Source organism: Schistocerca americana, chromosome 10, assembly GCF_021461395.2.
Source record: "Schistocerca americana isolate TAMUIC-IGC-003095 chromosome 10, iqSchAmer2.1, whole genome shotgun sequence".
Taxonomy (NCBI): Eukaryota; Metazoa; Arthropoda; class Insecta; order Orthoptera; family Acrididae; genus Schistocerca; species Schistocerca americana.
Window position 1 is genome coordinate 16,710,544 of NC_060128.1, and position 24,612 is coordinate 16,735,155.

Below are 24,612 nucleotides of genomic sequence, written 5' to 3' on the forward strand. Positions count from 1 at the left end.
AATTGCGTCGGAATTAAATACCAAAAGCACAATGCCGACTTAAGTACAAGAAAACTGACTCCTCTTACTGTCTGTGTTTTGAACCATTCCTGTGACACTAGTTATGGATTCCGATGCTTCATTTCAGGTTTACTGTATCCCTCTGACCTCCTTATTGACGATCAAACACAGAAAGTGCATCGGAATTAAATCCAAAAAGCACAATGCCAACTTAAGTCCAAGAAAACTGACACTTCTAACTGTCTATGTTTCGAACCATTCCTTTGACACTAGTTACAGATTCGGATGCTTCACTTCAGGTTTACTGTATCCCTCTGACCTTCTTATTGACAATGAAACACTGAAATTGCATCGGAATTAAATACAAAAGGCACATTGCCGACTTAAGAACAAGAAACTGACTCTTCTTACTGTCTATGTTTTGAACCATTCCTGTGACAATAGTTATAGATTCCGATGCTTCACTTCACGTTCACTGTATCCCTCTGACCTTCTTATTGACGATGAAACACTGAAATTGCATCGGAATTAAATACAAATGGCACAATGCCGACTTAAGTACAAGAAAACTGACTCTTCTTACTTTATATGTTTTTAATCATTCATGTGACACTAGTTACAGATTCCGATACTTCGCTTCAGGTTTACTGTATCCCTCTGACCTTCTTATTGACGATGAATCACAGAAATTGCATCGGAATTGAATACAAAAGGCATAATGCCGACTTATGTACAAGAAAACTGACTCTCCTTACTGTCTATGTTTGAACCATTCCTGTTACACTAGTTATAGATTCCGATGCTTCACTTCAGGTTTACTGTATCCCTCAGACCTTCTTATTGACGATGAAACACAGAAATTGCATCGGAATTAAATACAAAAAGCACAATGCCGACTTAAGTACAAGAAAACTGACTCTTCTTATCTGTCTATGGTTTGAACCATTTCTGTGACACTAGTTATAGATTCCAATGCTTCCCTTCAGGTTTACCGTATCCCTCTGACCTTCGTATTGACGATCAAACACAGAAATTGCATCGGAATTAAATACAAAAGGCACAATGCCAACTTAAGTACAAGAAAACTGACTCTCTTACAGTCTATGATTTGAACCATTCCTGTGACACTAGTTATAGATTCGGATGCTTCACTTCAGGTTTACTGTATCACTCTGACCTTATTGACAATGAAACACTGAAATTGCATCGGAATTAAATACAAAAGGCACATTGCCGACTTAAGGACAAGAAAACTGACTCTTCTTACTGTCTATGTTTTGAACCATTCCTGTGACACTAGTTATAGTTTCCGACGCTTCACTTCAGGTTCACTGTATCCCTCTGACCTCATTATTGACGATGAAACACTGAAAATGCATCGGAATTAGATTCAAAAGGCACAATGCCGACTTAAGTACAAGAAAACTGACTCTTCTTACTGTCTATGTTTTGAACCATACCTGACACTAGTTATAGATTCCGATGCTTCGCTTCAGTTTTACTGTATCCCTCTGACCTTCTTATTGACGATGAAACACAGAAATTGCATTGGAATTAAATACAAAAGGCATAATGCCGATTTAAGTACAAGAAAACTGAATCTTCTTAGTGTCTAAGTTTGAACCATTGCTGTGACACTAGTTATAGATTTCGATGCTACACTTCTGGTTTACTCTATCCCTCTGACGTTCTTATTGACGATGAAACACAGAAATTGCAACGGAATTAAATACAAAAGGCACAATGCCGACTTAAGTACAAGAAAACTGACTCTTCTTACTGTCTATGTTTTGAACCATTCCTGTGACACTAGTTATAGATTCGGATGCTTCACTTCAAGTTTACTGTATCCCTCTGACCTTCTTATTGACGATGAAACACAGAAATGGCATCGGAATTAACTACAAAAGGCACAATGCCAACTTAAGTATAAGAAAACTGACTCTTCTTACAGTATATGATTTGAACCATTCCTGTGACACTAGTTATAGATTCGGATGCTTCACCTCAGGTTTACTGTATCACTCTGACCTTCTTATTGACAATGAAACACTGAAATTGCATCGCAATTAAATACAAAAGGCATATTGCCGACTTAAGGACAAGAAAACTGACTCTTCTTACTGTCTATGTTTTGAACCATTCCTGTGGGACTAGTTATAGATTCCGATGCTTCACTTCAGTTTTACTGTATCCCTCTGACCTTCTTATTGACGATGAAATACAGAAAGCGCATCGGAATTAAACTAAAAAGGCACAATTCAGACTTAAGTACAAGAAAACGGACTCTTCTTACTGTCTATGATTTCAACCATTCCTGTGACTCTAGTTATAGATTCCGATGCTTCACTTCACGTTTACTGTATCACTTGGACCTTCTTATTGACGCCGAAACACAGAAGTTGCAACGGAATTAAATAGAATAGGCACAATGCCGACTTAAGTATAAGAAAACTGACTCTTCTTACTGTCTATGCTTTGAACCATTCCTGTGACACTAGTTATAGATTCCGATGCTTCACTTCAGGTTTACTGTATCCCTCTGACCTTCTTATTGACGATGAAATACAGAAATTACATCGGAATTAAATACAAAAGGCACATTGCCAACTCAAGTACACGAACACTGGCTCTACTTACTGTCTATGTTTTGAACCATTCCTGTGACACTAGCTATGGATTCTGATGCCTCACTTCAGGTTTACGGTATCCCTCTGACTTTCTTATAGACGATGAAACACAGAAATTGCATCGGAATTATATACAAAAAGCACAATGCCGACTTAAGTACAAGAAAACTGACTCTTCCTACTGTCTATGTTTTGAACCATTCCTGTGACACTAGTTATAGATTCCGATGCTTCACTTCAGTTTTACTGTATCCCTATGACCCTCTTATTGACGATGAAACGCAGTAATTGCATCGGAATTAAGTACAAATGGCACAATGCCAACTCAAGTACAAGAGGACTGGCTCTTGTTACTGTCTATGTTTTGAACCATTCCTGTGACACTAGTTATAGATTCCGATGCTTCACTTCAGTTTTACTGTATCCCTATGACCCTCTTATTGACGATGAAACGCAGAAATTGCATCGGAATTAAGTACAAATGGCACAATGCCAACTCAAGTACAAGAGGACTGGCTCTTCTTACTGTCTATGTTTTGAACCATTCCTGTGACACTAGTTATAGATTCCGATGCTTCACTTCAGGTTTACTGTATCAATCTGACTTTCTTATTCACGATGAAACCCTGAAATTGCATCGGAATTAAATACAAAGGGCACAATGTCGACTTAAGTACAAGAAAATTGACTCTTCTTACTGTCTATAATTTGAACCATGCTTTTGACGCTAGTTATAAATTCGGACGCTTCACTTCAGGTTTACTGTATCCCTCTGACCTTCTTATTGACGATGAAACACAGAAATTGCGTCGGAATTACATACAAAAAGAACAATGCCGTCTTAAGTACGGTGAAACTGACTCTTCTTACTGTCTATATTTCGATTCATTCTTGTGACACTAGTTATAGATTCCGATGCTTCACTTCATGTTTACTGTATCCCTCTGACTTTCTTATAGACGATGAAACACAGAAATTGCATCGGAATTAACTAAAAAAGCACAATGCAGACTTAAGTACAAGAAAACTTACTATTCTTACTGTCTTTGCTTTGAACCATTCCTGTGACACTAGTTATAGATTCAGATGCTTCCCTTCAAGCTTACTGTATCCCTCTGACCGTTTTATTGATGATGAAACACAAAAATTGCATCGGAATTAAATACAAAAGGCACAATGCCGACTCAAGTACAAGAAGACTGGCTCTTCTTACTGTCTATGTCTTGAACCTTTCCTGTGAGACCGGTTATAGATTCCGATGCTTCACTTCAGGTTTACTGTATCCGTTGGACCTTCTTATTGACGACGAAACGCAGAAATTGCATCGGAATTAAATACAAAAGGCACAGTGCCGACTTAAGTACAAGGAAACTGACTCTTCTTACTGTCTATGTTTGAACCATTCCTGTGACACTAGTTATAGATTCCGATGCTTCACTTCACGTTTACTGTATCCCTCTGACCTCCTTATTGACGATAAAACACAGAATTTGCATCGGAATTAAATAGAAAAGGCACAATGCCGACTCAAGTACAAGAAGACTGGCTCTTCTTACTGTCTATGTTTTGAACCTTTCCTGTGAGACCGGTATTAGATTCCGATGCTTCACTTCAGGTTTACTGTATCCCTCTGACCCTCTTATTGACGATGAAACATAGAAATTGCATCTGGATTAAATATAAAAGGCACAATGCCGACTTAAGTACAAGAAAACGGACTCTTCTTACTGTCTATGTTATGAACCATTCCTGTGACACTTGTTATAGATTCCGGTGCTTCACTTCAGGTTTACTGTATCCCTCTGACCTTCTTATTGACGATGAAACACAGAAATTGCATCGGAATTAACTACAAAAGGCACAATGCCAACTTAAGTATAAGAAAACTGACTCTTCTTACAGTATATGATTTGAACCAATCCTGTGACACTAGTTAAAGATTCGGATGCTTCACTTCAGGTTTATTGTATCACTCTGACCTTCTTATTGACAATGAAACACTGAAATTGCATCGGAATTAAATACAAAAGGCACATTGCCGACTTAAGGACAAGAAAACTGACTCTTCTTACTGTCTATGCTTTGAACCATTCCTGTGACACTAGTTATAGATTCCGATGCTTCACTTCAGGTTTACTGTATCCCTCTGACCATCTTATTGACGATGAAACACAGAAATTGCATCGGAATTAAATCGAAAAGGCACAATGCCGACTTAAGTACAAGAATACTGGCTCTTCTTACTGTCTATGATTTGAACCATTCCTGTGGGACAGGTTTTACATTCCGTTGCTTCACTTCAGGTTTACTGCATCCCATGGACCTTCTTATTGACGACGAAACACAGAAATTGCATCGGAATTAAATATAAATGGCACAATAGCGACTTAAGTACAAAAAAACTGATTCTTCCTACTGTCTATGTTTTGAACCATTCCTGTGACACTAGTTATAGATTCCGATGCTTCACTTCAGGTTTACTGTATCCCTCTGACCTTCTTATTGACGATGAAACACAGAAATTGCATCGGAATTAACTACAAAAGGCACAATGCCAACTTAAGTATAAGAAAACTGACTCTTCTTACAGTATATGATTTGAACCAATCCTGTGACACTAGTTAAAGATTCGGATGCTTCACTTCAGGTTTATTGTATCACTCTGACCTTCTTATTGACAATGAAACACTGAAATTGCATCGGAATTAAATACAAAAGGCACATTGCCGACTTAAGGACAAGAAAACTGACTCTTCTTACTGTCTATGCTTTGAACCATTCCTGTGACACTAGTTATAGATTCCGATGCTTCACTTCAGGTTTACTGTATCCCTCTGACCATCTTATTGACGATGAAACACAGAAATTGCATCGGAATTAAATCGAAAAGGCACAATGCCGACTTAAGTACACGAAAACTGACTCATCTTACTGTCTATGTTTGAACCATTCCTGTGACACTAGTTATAGATTCCGACGCTTCACTTCAGGTTTACTGTATCCCCCTGACCTTCTTATTGACGATGAAACACAGAAATTGCATCGGAATTAAATACAAAAGGCACAATGGCGACTCAAGTACAAGAACACTGGCTCTTCTTACTGTCTGTGCTTTGAACCTTTCCTGTGAGACCGGTATTACATTCTGATGCTTCACTTCAGGTTTACCGTATCCCTCTGACCTTCTTATTGACGATAAAGCATAGAAATTGCATCGGGATTAAATACAAAAGGCACGATGCCGACTTCATTACAAGAAAACGAACTCTTCTTACTGTCTATGATTTCAACCATTCCTGTGACTCTAGTTATAGATTCCGATGCTTCACTTCAGGTTTACTGTATCACTTGGACCTTCTTATTGACGTCGAAACACAGACGTTGCAACGGAATTAAATAGAATAGGCACAATGCCGACTTAAGTATAAGAAAACTGACTCTTCTTACTGTCTATGCTTTGAACCATTCCTGTGACACTAGTTATAGATTCCGATGCTTCACTTCAGGTTTACTGTATCCCTCTGACCTTCTTATTGACGATGAAATACAGAAATTACATCGGAATTAAATACAAAAGGCACATTGCCAACTCAAGTACACGAACACTGGCTCTAATTACTGTCTATGTCTTGAACCATTCCTGTGACACTAGCTATAGATTCCGATGCTTCACTTCAGGTTTACGGTATCCCTCTGACTTTCTTATAGACGATGAAACACAGAAATTGCATCGGAATTATATACAAAAGGAACAATGCCGACTTAAGTACAAGAAGACAGTCTCTTCTTACTGTCTATGTTTTGAACCATTCCTGTGTGACACTAGTTATAGATTCCGATGCTTCACTTCAGGTTTACTGTATCCCTCTGACATTCTTATTGACGATGAAACACAGAAATTGCATCGGAATTAAATACAAAAAGCACAATGCCGTCTTAAGCACGGTAAAACTGACTCTTCTTACTGTCTATGTTTTGATTCATTCTTGTGACACTAGTTATAGATTCCGATGCTTCACTTCAGGTTTACTGTATCCCTCTGACCTTGTTATTGACGATGAAACACAGAAATTGCATCGGAATTAAATACAAAAGGCATAATGCCGACTCAAGTACAAGAAGACTGGCTCTTCTTACTGTCTATGATTTGAACCATTCCTGTGAGACAGGTTTTACAATCCGTTGCTTCACTTCAGGTTTACTGCATCCCTTGGACCTTCTTATTGACGACGAAACACAGAAATTGCATCGGAATTAAATATAAAAGGCACAATAGCGACTTAAGTACAAGAAAACTGATTCTTCCTACTGTCTATGTTTTGAACCATTCCTGTGACACTAGTTATAGATTCCGATGCTTCACTTCAGGTTTACTGTATCCCTCTGACCTTCTTATTGACGATGAAACACAGAAATTGCATCGGAATTAAATAAAAAAGGCACAATGCCGACTCAAGTACAAGAAGACTGGCTCTTCTTACTGACTATGTTTTGAACCTCTCCTGTGAGCCCGGTTTCAGATTCCGATGCTTCACTTCAGGTTTACTGTATCCCTCTGACCTCCTTATTGACGATGAAACACATAAATTGCAAAGGAATTAAAAACAAAAGGCACAATGCCGAATTAAGTGCAAGAAAACTGACACTTCTTACTGTCTATGTTTTGAACCATTCATGTGACACTAGTTATAGATTCCGAAGCTTCAGTTCAGGTTTACTGTATCCCCCCGACCTTCTTATTGACGATAAAACACAGAAATTGCATCGGAATTAAATACAAAAGGCACAATGGCGACTCAAATACAAGAACACTGGCTCTTCTTACTGTCTATCATTTGAACCTTTCCTGTGAGACCGGTATTACATTCCGATGCTTCACTTCAGGTTTACAGTATCCCTCTGACCTTCTTATTGACGATAAAGCATAGAAATTGCATCGGGATTAAATACAAATGGCACAATGCCGACTTCATTACAAAGAAAACGAACTCTTCTTACTGTCTATGTTTTGAACCATTCCTGTGGGACTAGTTATAGATTCCGATGCTTCACTTCAGTTTTACTGTATCCCTCTGACCTTCTTATTGACGATGAAATACAGAAAGTGCATCGGAATTAAACTAAGAAGGCACAATTGAGACTTAAGTACAAGAAAACGGACTCTTCTTACTGTCTATGCTTTCAACCATTCCTGTGACTCTAGTTATAGATTCCGATGCTTCACTTCAGGTTTACTGTATCACTTGGACCTTCTTATTGACGCCGAAACACAGAAGTTGCAACGAAATTAAATAGAATAGGCACAATGCCGACTTAAGTATAAGAAAACTGACTCTTCTTACTGTCTATGCTTTGAACCATTCCTGTGACACTACTTATAGATTCCGATGCTTCACTTCAGGTTTACTGTATTCCTCTGACCTTCTTATTGACGATGAAATACAGAAATTGCATCGGAATTAAATACAAAAGGCACATTGCCAACTCAAGTACACGAACACTGGCTCTACTTACTGTCTATGTTTTGAACCATTCCTGTGACACTAGCTATAGATTCCGATGCTTCACTTCAGATTTACGGTATCCCACTGACTTTCTTATTGACGATGAAACGCAGAAATTGCATCGGAATTATATACAAAAGGCACAATGCCAACTCAAGTACAAGAGGTCTGGCTCTTCTTACTGTCTATGTTTTGAACCATTCCTGTGACACTAGTTATAGATTCCGATGCTTCACTTCAGTTTTACTGTATCCCTATGACCCTCTTATTGAAGATGAAACGCAGAAATTGCATCGGAATTAAGTACAAATGGCACAATGCCAACTCAAGTACAAGAGGACTGGCTCTTCTTACTGTCTATGTTTTGAACCATTCCTGTGACACTAGTTATAGATTCCGATGCTTCACTTCAGTTTTACTGTATCCCTCTGACCTTCTTATTGACGATGAAACACAGAAATTGCATCGGAATTAAATACAAAAAGCACAATGCCGTCTTACGTACGGTAAAACTGACTCTTCTTACTGTCTATGATTTGATTCATTCTTGTGACACTAGTTATAGATTCCGATGCTTCACTTCATGTTTACTGTATCCCTCTGACTTTCTTATAGACGATGAAACACAGAAATTGCACGGAATTAACTAAAAAAGCACAATGCAGACTTATGTACAAGAAAACTTTTTATTCTTACTGTCTTTGTTTTGAACCATTCCTGTGACACTAGTTATAGATTCCGATGCATCCCTTCAAGCTTACTGTATCCCTCTGACCTTTTTATTGACGATGAAACACAGAAATTGCATCGGAATTAAATACAAAAGGCACAATGCCGACTCAAGTACAAAAAGACTGGCTCTTCTTACTGTCTATGTTTTGAACCTTTCCTGTGAGACCGGTTTTAGATTCCGATGCTTCACTTCAGGTTTACTGTATCCGTTGGACCTTCTTATTGACGACGAAACGCAGAAATTGCATCGGAATTTTAGTACAATAGGCACAGTGCCGGCTTAAGTACATGAAAACTGACTCTTCTTACTGTCTATGTTTGAACCATTCCTGTGACACTAGTTATAGATTCCGATGCTTCACTTCACGTTTACTGTATCCCTCTGACCTCCATATTGACGATAAAACACAGAATTTGCATCGGAATTAAATACAAAAGGCACAATGCCGACTCAAGTACAAGAAGACTGGCTCTTCTTACTGTCTATGTTCTGAACCTTTCCTGTGAGACCGGTATTAGATTCCGATGCTTCACTTTAGGTTTACTGTATCCCTCTGACCCTCTTATTGACGATGAAACATAGAAATTGCATCGGGATTAAATACAAAAAGCACAATGCCGTCTTAAGTACGGTAAAACTGACTCTTCTTACTGTCTATGATTTGATTCATTCTTGTGACACTTGTTATAGATTCCGGTGCTTCACTTCAGGTTTACTGTATCCCTCTGACCTTCTTATTGACGATGAATGACAGAAAGTGCATCGGAATTAAACTAAGATGGCACAATGCCAACTTAAGTACAAGAAAACGGACTCTTCTTACTGTCTATGTTTTGAACCATTCCTGTGACACTAGTTATAGATTCGGATGCTTCACTTCAGGTTTACTGTATCCCTCTGACCTTGTTATTGACGATGAAACACAGAAATTGCATCGGAATTAAATACAAAAGGCATAATGCCGACTCAAGTACAAGAAGACTGGCTCTTCTTACTGTCTATGATTTGAACCATTCCTGTGAGACAGGTTTTACATTCCGTTGCTTCACTTCAGGTTTACTGCATCCCATGGACCTTCTTATTGTCGACGAAACACAGAAATTGCATCGGAATTAAATATAAAAGGCACAATAGAGACTTAAGTACAAGAAAACTGATTATTCCTACTTTCTATGTTTTGAACCATTCCTGTGACACTAGTTATAGATTCCGATGCTTCACTTCAGGTTTACTGTATCCCTCTGACCTTCTTATTGACGATGAAACACAGAAATGGCATCGCAATTAAATACAAAAGGCACAATGCCGACTCAAGTACAAGAAGACTGGCTCTTCTTACTGACTATGTTTTGAACCATTCATGTGACACTAGTTATAGATTCCGAAGCTTCAGTTCAGGTTTACTATATCCCCCCGACCTTCTTATTGACGATAAAACACAGAATTGCATCGGAATTAAATACAAAAGGCACAATGGCGACTCAAGTACAAGAGCACTGGCTCTTCTTACTGTCTATGATTTGAACCTATCCTGTGAGGCCGGTATTAGATTCCGATGCTTCACTTCAGGTTTACCGTATCCCTCTGACCTTCTTATTGACTATAAAGCATAGAAATTCCATCGGGATTAAATACAAAAGGCACAATGCCGACTTAAGTACAAGAAGACTGTCTCTTCTTACTGTCTATGTTTTGAACCATTCCTGTGTGACACTAGTTATAGATTCCGATGCTTCACTTCAGTTTTACTGTATCCCTATGACCCTCTTATTGACGATGAAACGCAGAATTTGCATCGGAATTAAGTACAAATGGCACAATGCCAACTCAAGTACAAGAGGACTGGCTCTTCTTACTGTCTATGTTTTGAACCATTCCTGTGACACTAGTTATAGATTCCGATGCTTCACTTCAGGATTACTGTATCCCTCTGACCTTCTTATAGACGGTGAAACACAGAAATTGCATCGGAATTATATACAAAAGGCACATTGATGACTTAAGTACAAGAAAACTGACTCTTCTTACTGTCTATGCTTTGAACCATTCCTGTGACACAAGTTATAGATTCCGATGCTTCACTTCAGGTTTACTGTATCCCTCTGACCTTGTTATTGACGATGAAACACAGAAATTGCATCGGAATTAAATACAAAAGGCATAATGCCGACTCAAGTACAAGAAGACTGGCTCTTCTTACTGTCTATGATTTGAACCATTCCTGTGAGACTGGTTTTACATTCCGTTGCTTCACTTCAGGTTTACTGCTTCCCATGGACCTTCTTATTGACGACGAAACACAGAAATTGCATCGGAATTAAATATAAAAGGCACAATAGCGACTTAAATACTAGGAAACTGATTCTTCCTACTGTCTATGTTTTGAACCATTCCTGTGACTCTAGTTATAGATTCCGATGCTTCACTTCAGGTTTACTGTACCCCTCTGACCTTCTTATTGACGATGAAACACAGAAATTGCATCGCAATTAAATACAAAAGGCACAATGCCGACTCAAGTACAAGAAGACTGGCTCTTCTTACTGTCTATGTTTAGAACCTTTCCTGTGAGCCCGGTTTTAGATTCCGATGCTTCACTTCAGGTTTACTGTATCCCTCTGACCTTCTTATTGACGATGAAACACTGAAATTGCATCGGAATTAAATACAAGAGGCACAATGCGGCCTCAAGTACAAGAAAACTGACTCTTCCTACTGTCTATGTTTTGAACCATTCCTGTGACACTAATTATAGTTTCCGATGCTTCTCTTCAGGTTTACTGTATCCCTCTGACCTTCTTATTGACGATGAAACACAGAAATTGCATCGGAATTAAATACAAAAGGCACAATGCCGACTCAAGTACAAGAAGACTGGCTCTTCTTACTGACTATGTTTTGAACCTTTCCTGTGAGCCCGGTTTCAGATTCCGATGCTTCACTTCAGGTTTACTGTATCCCTCTGACCTCCTTATTGACGATGAAACACATAAATTGCAAAGGAATTAAATACAAAAGGCACAATGCCGAATTAAGTCCAAGAAAACTGACACTTCTTACAGTCTATGTTTTGAACCATTCATGTGACACTAGTTATAGATTCCGAAGCTTCAGTTCAGGTTTACTGTATCCCCCCGACCTTCTTATTGACGATAAAACACAGAATTGCATCGGTATTAAATACAAAAGGCACAATGGCGACTCAAGTACAAGAACACTGGCTCTTCTTACTGTCTATGATTTGAACCTATCCTGTGAGGCCGGTATTAGATTCCGATGCTTCACTTCAGGTTTACCGTATCCCTCTGACCTTCTTATTGACGATAAAGCACAGAAAATCCATCGGGATTAAATACAAAAGGCACAATGAAGACTTAATTACAGGAAAACGGACTCTTCTTACTGTCTATGTTTTGAACCATTCCTGTGACACTAGTTATAGATTCCGATGCTTCACTTCAGTTTTACTGTATCCCTCTGACCTTCTTATTGACGATGAAACACAAAAAGTGCATCGGAACTAGACTAAAAAGGCACAATTCCGACTTAAGTACAAGAAAACGGACTCTTCTTACTGTCTATGTTTTCAACCACTCCTGTGACTCTAGTTATAGATTCCGATGCTTCACTTCAGGTTTACTGTATCACTTGGACCTTCTTATTGACGCCGAAACTCAGAAGTTATAACGGAATTAAATAGAATAGACACAATGCCGACTTAAGTATAAGAAAACTGACTCTTCTTACTGTCTATGCTTTGAACCATTCCCGTGACACTAGTTATAGATTCCGATGCTTCACTTCACGTTTACTGTATCCCTCTGACCTTCTTATTGACGACGAAATAAAGAAATTACATCGTAATTAAATACAAAAGGCACATTGCCAACTCAAGTACACGAACACTGGCTCTACTTACTGTCTATGTTTTGAACCATTCCTGTGACACTAGCTATAGATTCCGATGCTTCACTTCAGGTTTACTGTATCCCTCTGACTTTCTTATAGACGATGAAACACAGAAATTGCATCGGAATTATATACAAAAGGCACAATGCCAACTCAAGTACAAGAGGACTGGCTCTTTCTTACTGTCTATGTTTTGAACCATTCCTGTGACACTAGTTATAGATTCCGATGCTTCACTTCAGGATTACTGTATCCCTCTGACCTTCTTATAGACGGTGAAACACAGAAATTGCTTTGGAATTATATACAAATGGCACATTGCCGACTTAAGTACAAGAAAACTGACTCTTCTTACTGTCTATGTTTTGAACCATTCCTGTGACACAAGTTATAGATTCCGATGCTTCACTTCAGGTTTACTGTATCCCTCTGACCTTATTGACGATGAAACACAGAAATTGCATCGGAATTATGTACAAATGGCACAATGCCAACTCAAGTACAAGAGGACTGGCTCTTCTTACTGTCTATGTTTTGAACCATTCCTGTGTGACACTAGTTATAGATTCCGATGCTTCACTTCAGTTTTACTGTATCCCTATGACCCTCTTATTGACGATGAAACGCAGAAATTGCATCGGAATTAAGTACAAATGGCACAATGCCAACTCAAGTACAAGACGACTGGCTCTTCTTACTGTCTATGCTTTGAACCATTCCTGTGACACTAGCTATAGATTCAGATGCTTCACTTCAGGTTTACTGTATCCCTCTGACCTTCCTATTGACGACGAAATACAGATATTACATCGGAATTAAATACAAAAGGCACATTGCCAACTCAAGTACACGAACACCGGCTCTACTTACTGTCTATGTTTTGAACCATTCCTGTGACACTAGCTATAGATTCCGATGCTTCACTTCAGGTTTCCTGTATCCCTCTGACTTTCTTATAGACGATGAAACTCAGAAATTGCATCGGAATTAAGTACAAATGGCACAATGCCAAATCAAGTACAAAAGGACTGGCTCTTCTTACTGTCTATGTTTTGAACCATTCCTGTGACACTAGTTATAGATTCCGATGCTTCACTTCAGGATTACTGTATCCCTCTGACCTCCTTATTGACGATGAAACACATAAATTGCAAAGGAATTAAATACAAAAGGCACAATGCCGAATTAAGTCCAAGAAAACTGACACTTCTTACTGTCTATGTTTTGAACCATTCATGCGACTCTAGTTATAGATTCCGGAGCTTCAGTTCAGGTTTACTGTATCCCCCCGACCTTCTTATTGACGATAAAACACAGAATTGCATCGGAATTAAATACAAAAGGCACAATGGCGACTCAAGTGCAAGAACACTGGCTCTTCTTACTGTCTATGATTTGAACCTATCCTGTGAGGCCGGTATTAGATTCGGATGTTTCACTTCAGGTTTACCGTATCCCTCTGACCTTCTTATAGACGGTGAAACACAGAAATTGCATCGGAATTATATACAAAAGGCACAATGCCGACTTAAGTACAAGAGGACTGTCTCTTCTTACTGTCTATGTTTTGAACCATTCCTGTGTGACACTAGTTATAGATTCCGATGCTTCACTTCAGTTTTACTGTATCCCTATGACCCTCTTATTGACGATGAAACGCAGAAATTGCATCGGAATTAAGTACAAATGGCACAATGCCAACTCAAGAACAAGACGACTGGCTCTTCTTACTGTCTATGCTTTGAACCATTCCTGTGACACTAGCTATAGATTCCGATGCTTCACTTCAGGTTTACTGTATCCCTCTGACCTTCCTATTGACGACGAAATACAGAAATTACATCGGAATTAAATACAAAAGGCACATTGCCAACTCAAGTACACGAACACTGGCTCTACTTACTGTCTATGTTTTGAACCATTCCTGTGACACTAGCTATAGATTCCGATGCTTCACTTCAGGTATCCTGTATCCCTCTGACTTTCTTATAGACGATGAAACTCAGAAATTGCATCGGAATTATATACAAAAGGCACAATGCCGACTTAAGTACAAGAGGACTGTCTCTTCTTACTGTCTATGTTTTGAACCATTCCTGTGTGACACTAGTTATCGATTCCGATGCTTCACTTCAGTTTTAATGTATCCCTCTGACCTTCTTATTGACGATGAAACACAGAAAGTGCATCGGAATTAAACTAAAAAGGCACAATTCCAACTTAAGGACAAGAAAACGGCCTCTTCTTACTGTCTATGCTTTCAACCATTCCTGTGACTCTAGTTATAGATTCCGATGCTTCACTTCAGGTTTACTGTAACACTTGGACCTTCTTATTGACGCCGAAACACAGAAGTTATAACGGAATTAAATAGAATAGGCACAATGCCGACGTAAGTATAAGAAAACTGACTCTTCTTACTGTCTATGCTTTGAACCATTCCTGTGACACTAGTTATAGATTCCGATGCTTCACTTCAGGTTTACTGTATCTCTCTGACCTTCTTATTGACGATGAAATACAGAAATTGCATCGGAATTATATACAAAAGGCACAATGCCGACTTAAGTACAAGAAGACTGTCTCTTCTTACTGTCTATGTTTTGAACCATTCCTGTGTGAAACTAGTTATAGATTCCGATGCTTCACTTCAGTTTTACTGTATCCCTATGACTCTCTTATTGACGATGAAACGCAGAAATTGCATCGGAATTAAGTACAAATGGCACAATGCCAACTCAAGTGCAAGAGGACTGGCTCTTCTTACTGTCTATGTTTTGAACCATTCCTGTGACACTAGTTATAGATTCCGATGCTTCACTTCAGGATTACTGTATCCCTCTGACTTTCTTATAGACGGTGAAACACAGAAATTGCATCGGAATTATATACAAAAGGCACATTGCCGACTTAAGTACAAGAAACTGACTCTTCTTACTGTCTATGTTTTGAACCATTCCTGTGACACTAGTTATATATTCCGATGCTTCACTTCAAGCTTACTGTATCCCTCTGACTTTCTTAGTGACGATGAAACACAGAAATTGCATCGGAATTAAATACAAAAAGCACAATGCCGTCTTAAGTACGGTAAAACTGACTCTTCTTACTGTCTATGTTTTGATTCATTCTTGTGACACTAGTTATAGATTCCGATGCTTCACTTCATGTTTACTGTATCCCTCTGACTTTCTTATAGACGATGAAATACAGAAATTGCGTCGGAATTATCTAAAAAAGCACAATGCAGACTTAAGTACAAGAAAACTTACTATTCTTACTGTCTTTGTTTTGAACCATTCCTGTGACACTAGTTATAGATTCCGATGCTTCCCTTCACGTTTACTGTATCCCTCTGAACTCCTTATTGACGATAAAACACAGAATTTGCATCGGAATTATATACAAAAGGCACAATGCCGACTCAAGTACTAGAAGACTGGCTCTTCTTACTGTCTATGTTTTGAACCTTTCCTGTGAGACCGGTATTAGATTCCGATGCTTCACTTCAGGTTTATTGTATCCTTCTGACCTTCTTATTGACGATGAAACATAGAAATTGCATCGGGATTAAATACAAAAAGCACAATGCCGACTTAAGTACAAGAAAACGGACTCTTCTTACTGTCTATGTTATGAACCATTCCTGTGACACTTGTTATAGATTCTGGTGCTTCACTTCAGGTTTACTGTATCCCTCTGACCTCCTTATTGACGATGAATCACAGAAAGTGCATCGGAATTAAACTAAGATGGCACAATGCCGACTTAAGTACAAGAAAACGGGCTCTTCTTACTGTCTATGTTTTGAACCATTCCTGTGACACTAGTTATAGATTCCGATGCCTCACTTCAGGTTTACTGTATCCCTCTGACCTTCTTATTGACGATGAAACACAGAAAGTGCATCGGAATTAAACTAAAAAGGCACAATTCCAACTTAAGTACAAGAAAACGGACTCTTCTTACTGTCTATGCTTTCAACCATTCCTGTGACTCTAGTTATAGATTCCGATGCTTCACTTCAGGTTTACTGTAACACTTGGACCTTCTTATTGACGCCGAAACACAGAAGTTATAACGGAATTAAATAGAATAGGCACAATGCCGACGTAAGTATAAGAAAACTGACTCTTCTTACTGTCTATGCTTTGAACCATTCCTGTGACACTAGTTATAGATTCCGATGCTTCACTTCAGGTTTACTGTATCCCTATGACCTTCTTATTGACGATGAAATACAGAAATTACATCGGAATTAAATACAAAAGGCACATTGCCAACTCAAGTACACGAACACTAGCTCTACTTACTGTCTATGTTTTGAACCATTCCTGTGACACTAGCTATAGATTCCGATGCTTCACTTCAGGTTTACTGTATCCCTCTGACTTTCTTATAGACGATGAAACACAGAAATTGCATCGGAATTATATACAAAAGGCACAATGCCGACTTAAGTACAAGAAAACTGACTCTTCTTACTGTCTATGTTTTGAACCATTCCTGTGTGACACTAGTTATAGATTCCGATGCTTCACTTCAGTTTTACTGTATCCCTATGACCCTCTTATTGACGATGAAACGCAGAAATTGCATCGGAATTAAGTACAAATGGCACAATGCCAACTCAAGTACAAGAGGACTGGCTCTTCTTACTGTCTATGTTTTGAACCATTCCTGTGACACTAGTTATAGATTCCGATGCTTCACTTCAGGATTACTGTATCCCTCTGACTTTCTTATAGACGGTGAAACACAGAAATTGCATCGGAACTATATACAAAAGGCACATTGCCGACTTAAGTACAAGAAAACTGACTCTTCTTACTGTCTATGTTTTGAACCATTCCTGTGACACAAGTTATAGATTACGATGCTTCACTTCAGGTTTACTGTATCCCTCTGACCTTATTGATGATGAAACACAGAAATTGCATCGGAATTAAATACAAAAGACACAATGCCCACTTAAGTACAAGAAAACTGACTCTTCTTACTGTCTATGTTTTGAACCATTCCTGTGACACTAGTTATATATTCCGATGCTTCACTTCAAGCTTACTGTATTCCTCTGACCTTCTTATTGACGATGAAACACAGAAATTGCATCGGAATTAAATACAAAAAGCACAATGCCGTCTTAAGTACGGTAAAACTAACTCTTCTTACTGTCTATGTTTTGATTCATTCTTGTGACACTAGTTATAGATTCCGATGCTTCACTTCATGTTTACTGTATCCCTCTGACTTTCTTATAGACGATGAAACACAGAAATTGCATCGGAATTAACTAAAAAAGCACAATGCAGACTTAAGTACAAGAAAACTTACTATTCTTACTGTCTTTGTTTTGAACCATTCCTGTGACACTAGTTATAGATTCCGATGCTTCCCTTCAAGCTTACTGTATCCCTCTGACCTTTTTATTGACGATGAAACACTGAAATTGTATCGGAATTAAATACAAAAGGCACAATGCCGACTTAAGTACAGGAAGACTGACTCCTCTTACTGTCGATGTTTTGAACCATTCCTGTGACACTAGATATAGATTCCGACTCTTCACTTCAAGTTTACTGAAGCCCGTTGACATTCTTATTGACGATGAAACACAGAAATTGCATCGGAATTAAATACAAAAGGCACAATGCCGACTCAAGTACAAGAAGACTGGCTCTTCTTACCGTCTATGATTTGAACCTTTCCTGTGAGACCGGTTTTAGATTCCGATGCTTCATTTCAGGTTTACTGTATCCGTTGGACCTTCTTATTGACGACGAAACGCAGAAATTGCATCGGAATTAAATACAAAAGGCACAGTGCCGACTTAAGTACAAGAAAACTGACTCTTCTTACTGTCTATGTTTGAATCATTCCTGTGACACTAGTTATAGATTCCGATGCTTCACTTCACGTTTACTGTATCCCTCTGAACTCCTTATTGACGATAAAACACAGAATTTGCATCGGAATTAAATACAAAAGGCACAATGCCGACTCAAGTACAAGGAGACTGGCTCTTCTTACTGTCTATGTTTTGAACCTTTCCTGTGAGACCGGTATTAGATTCCGATGTTTCACTTCAGGTTTACTGTATCCTTCTGACCCTCTTATTGACGATGAAACATAGAAATTGCATCGGGATTAAATACAAAAGGCACAATGCCGACTTAAGTACAAGAAAACGGACTCTTCTTACTGTCTATGTTATGAACCATTCCTGTGACACTTGTTATAGATTCTGGTGCTTCACTTCAGGTTTACTGTATCCCTCTGACCTTCTTATTGACGATGAATCACAGAAAGTGCATCGGAATTAAACTATGATGGCACAATGCCGACTTAAGTACAAGAAAACGGACTCTTCTTACTGTCTATGTTTTGAACCATTCCTGTGACACTAGTTATAGATTCCGATGCTGCACTTCAGGTTTACTGTATCCCTCTGACCTTGTTATTGACGATGAAACACAGAAATTGCATCGGAATTAAATACAAAAGGCACAATGCCGACTCAAGTACAAGAATACTGGCTCTTCTTACTGTCTATGATTTGAACCATTCCTGTGAGACAGGTTTTACATTACGTTGCTTCACTTCAGGTTTACTGCATCCCATGGACCTTCTTATTGACGACGAAACACAGAAATTGCATCGGAATTAAATATAAAAGGCACAATAGCGACTTAAGTACAAGAAAACTGACTCTTCCTACTGTCTATGTTTTGAACCATTCCTGTGACACTAGTTATAGATTCCGATGCTTCACTTCAGGTTTACTGTATCCCTCTGACCTTCTTATTGTCGATGAAACACAGAAATTGCATCGCAATTAAATACAAAAGGCACAATGCCGACTCAAGTACAAGAAGACTTTCTCTTCTTACTGTCTATGGTTAGAACCTTTCCTGTGAGCCCGGTTTTAGATTCCGATGCTTCACTTCAGGTTTACTGTATCCCTCTGACCTTCTTATTGACGATGAAACACAGAAATTGCATCGGAATTAAATACAAAAGCCACAATGCCGTCTTAAGTACAGGAAAGCTGACTCTTCTTACTGTCTATGTTTTGAACCATCCTTGTGACACTAGTTATAGATTCCGATGCTTCACTTCATGTTTACTGTATCCCTCTGACTTTCTTATAGACGATGAAACACAGAAATTGCATCGGAATTAACTAACAAAGCACAATGCAGACTTAAGTACAAGAAAACTTGCTTTTCTTACTGTCTTTGTTTTGAACCATTCCTGTGACACTAGTTATAGATTCCGATACTTCCCTTCAAGCTTACTGTATCCCACTGACCTTTTTATTGACGATGAAACACAGAAATTGCATCGGAATTAAATACAAAAGGCACAATGCCGACTTAAGTACAAGAAGACTGACTCCACTTACTGTCTATGTTTTGGACCATTCCTGTGACACTAGTTATAGTTTCCGATTCTTCACTTCAAGTTTACTGAAGCCCGCTGACATTCTTATTGACGATGAAACACAGAAATTGCATCGGAATTAAATACAAAAGGCACAATGCCGACTCAAGTAAAAGAAGGCTGGCTCTTCTTACTGTCTATGTTTTGAACCTTTCTTGTGAGACCGGTTTTAGATTCCGATGCTTCACTTCAGGTTTACTGTATCTGGTGGACCTTCTTATTGACGACGAAACGCAGATATTGCATCGGAATTAAATACAAAACGCACAATGCCGAGTTAAGTACAAGAAAACTGACTCTTCTTGCTGTCTATGTTTGAACCATACCTGTGACACTAGTTACAGATTCCGATGCTTCACATCAGGTTTACTGTATCCCTCTGACCTTCTTATTGACGATAAAACACAGAAATTGCATCGGAATTAAATACAAAAGGCACAATGCCGACTCAAGTACAAGAAGACTGGCTTTTCTTACTGTCTATGATTTGAACCTTTCCTGTGAGACCGGTTTTAGATTCCGATGCTTCACTTCAGGTTTACTGTATCCCTCGGACCTTCTTAATGACGATGAAACATTGAAATTGCATCGGGATTAGATACAAAAAGCACAATGCCGACTTAAGTACAGGAAAACGGACTCTTCTTACTGTCTATGTTTTGAACCATTCCTGTGACACTAGTTATAGATTCCGATGCTTCACTTCACGTTTACTGTATCCCTCTGACCTTCTTATTGACGATGAAACACAGAAATTGCATCGGAATTAAATACAAAAGGCATAATGCCGACTCAAGTACAAGAAGACTGGCTCTTCTTACTGTCTATGTTTTGAACCTTTCCCGTGAGCCCGTTTTTAGATTCCGATGCTTCACTTCAGCTTTACTGTATCCTTTGGGCATTCCTATTGACGACGAAACACAGAAATTGCATCGGAATTAAATACAAAAGGCACAATGCCGAATTAAGTACAAGAAAACTGACTCTTCTTACAGACTATGTTTTGAACCGTTCCTGTGACACTAGTCATAGATTCCGATGCTTCACTTCAGGTTTACTGTATCCCTCTGACCTTGTTATTGATGATGAAACACAGAAATTGAATCGGAATTAAATACAAGAGGCACAATGCCGACTCAAGTACAAGAAGACTTACTCTTCTTACTGTCAATTCTTTGAACCTTTCCTGTGAGACCGGTATTAGATTCCGATGCTTCACTTCAGGTTTACTGTATCCCTCTGACCTTCTGTTTGACGATTAAACATAGAAATTGCATGGGGATTAAATACAAAAGGCACAATGCCGACTTAAGTACAAGAAAACGGACTCTTCTTACTGTCTACGTTTGAACCATTTATGTGACACTAGTTATAGATTCCGATGCTTCACTTCAGGTTTACTGTATCCCTCTGACCTTCTTATTGACGATGAAACACAGAGAGTGCATCGGAATTAAACTAAAAAGGCACAATGCCGACTTAACTACTAGAAAACGGACTCTTCTTACTGTCTATGTTTAAAACCATTCCTGTGACACTAGTTATAGATTCTGATTCTTCACTTCAGGTTTACTGTATCCCTCTGCCCTTCTTATTGATGATGAAACACAGAAATTGCATCGGAATTATATACAAAAGGGACAATGCCGCCTCAAGTACAAGAAGACTGGCTCTTCTCACTGTCTATGTTTTGAACCATTCCTGTGAGCCCGGTTTTGGATTCCGATGCTTCACTTCAGGTTTACTGTATCCCTTGGACATTCTTATTGACGGCGAAACACAGAAATTGCATCGGAATTAAATACAAAAGGCACAATGCCGACTTAACTACAAGAAAACTGACTCTTCTTACTGTATATGTTTTGAACCATTCATGTGACACTAGTTATGGATTCCGATGCATCACTTCAGGTTTACTGTATCCCTCTGACCTTCTTATTGACGATGAAACACAGAAATTGCATCGGAATTAAATACAAAAGGCACAATGCCGACTCAAGTACAAGAAGACTGGCTTTTCTTACTGTCTATGATTTGAACCTTTCCTGTGAGACCGGTTTTAGATTCCGATGCTTCACTTCAGGTTTACTGTATCCCTCGGACCTTCTTAATGACGATGAAACATTGAAATTGCATCGGGATTAGATACAAAAAGCACAATGCCGACTTAAGTACAGGAAAACGGACTCTTCTTACTGTCTATGTTTTGAACCATTCCTGTGACACTAGTTATAGATTCCGATGCTTCACTTCACGTTTACTGTATCCCTCTGACCTTCTTATTGACGATGAAACACAGAAATTGCATCGGAATTAAATACAAAAGGCATAATGCCGACTCAAGTACAAGAAGACTGGCTCTTCTTACTGTCTATGTTTTGAACCTTTCCCGTGAGCCCGTTTTTAGATTCCGATGCTTCACTTCAGCTTTACTGTATCCTTTGGGCATTCCTATTGACGACGAAACACAGAAATTGCATCGGAATTAAATACAAAAGGCACAATGCCGACTTAAGTACAAGAAAACCGACTCCTCTTACTGTCTATGTTTAAAACCATTCCTGTGACACTAGTTATAGTTTCCGATGCTTCACTTCAGGTTTACTGTATCCCTCTCACCTCCTTATTGACGATGAAACACAGAAATTGCATCGGAATTAAATACAAAAGGCACAATGCCGAATTAAGTACAAGAAAACTGACTCTTCTTACAGACTATGTTTTGAACCGTTCCTGTGACACTAGTCATAGATTCCGATGCTTCACTTCAGGTTTACTGTATCCCTCTGACCTTGTTATTGATGATGAAACACAGAAATTGAATCGGAATTAAATACAAGAGGCACAATGCCGACTCAAGTACAAGAAGACTTACTCTTCTTACTGTCTATTCTTTGAACCTTTCCTGTGAGACCGGTATTAGATTCCGATGCTTCACTTCAGGTTTACTGTATCCCTCTGACCTTCTGTTTGACGATGAAACATAGAAATTGCATGGGGATTAAATACAAAAGGCACAATGCCGACTTAAGTACAAGAAAACGGACTCTTCTTACTGTCTACGTTTGAACCATTTATGTGACACTAGTTATAGATTCCGATGCTTCACTTCAGGTTTACTGTATCCCTCTGACCTTCTTATTGACGATGAAACACAGAGAGTGCATCGGAATTAAACTAAAAAGGCACAATGCCGACTTAACTACTAGAAAACGGACTCTTCTTACTGTCTATGTTTAAAACCATTCCTGTGACACTAGTTATAGATTCTGATTCTTCACTTCAGGTTTACTGTATCCCTCTGCCCTTCTTATTGATGATGAAACACAGAAATTGCATCGGAATTATATACAAAAGGGACAATGCCGCCTCAAGTACAAGAAGACTGGCTCTTCTCACTGTCTATGTTTTGAACCATTCCTGTGAGCCCGGTTTTGGATTCCGATGCTTCACTTCAGGTTTACTGTATCCCTTGGACATTCTTATTGACGGCGAAACACAGAAATTGCATCGGAATTAAATACAAAAGGCACAATGCCGACTTAACTACAAGAAAACTGACTCTTCTTACTGTATATGTTTTGAACCATTCATGTGACACTAGTTATGGATTCCGATGCATCACTTCAGGTTTACTGTATCCCTCTGACCTTCTTATTGACGATGAAACACAGAAATTACATCGGAAGTAAATACAAAATTCACAATGGTGACTTAAGTACAAGAAAACCTACTCTTCTCACTATCTATGTTTTGAACCATTCCTGTGACACTAGTTACAGATTCCGATGCTTCACTCCAGGTTTACTGTATCCCTCTGACCCTCTTATTGACGATGAAACACAGAAATTGCTTCGGAGTTAAATACAAACGCACAATGCCGACTTAAGTACAAGAAGACTGACTCTTCTTACAGTCAATGTTTTGAACCATTCCTGTGACACTAGTTATAGATTCCGATGTTTCATTTCAGGTTTACTGTATCCCCCTGACCTTCTTACTGTCGATGAAAGACAGAAATTGCATCGGAATAAAATACAAAAGGCACATTGCTGACTCAAGTACAAGAATACTGACTCTTCTTACTGTCTATGTTTTGAACCTTTCCTGTGATCCCGGTTTTGGATTCCGATGCTTCGCTTCAGGTTTACTGTATCCCTTGGACATTCTTATTGACGACGAAACACAGAAATTGCATCGGAATTAAATACAAAAGGCACAATGCCGACTTAACTTCAAGAAAACAGACTCTTCTTACTGTCTATGTTTGAACCATTCCTGTGACACTAGTTTTAGATTACGATGCTTCACTTCAGGTTTACTGTATCCCTCTGACCTTCTTATTGACGATGAAGCATAGAAATTGCATCGGGATTAAATACAAAAGGCACAA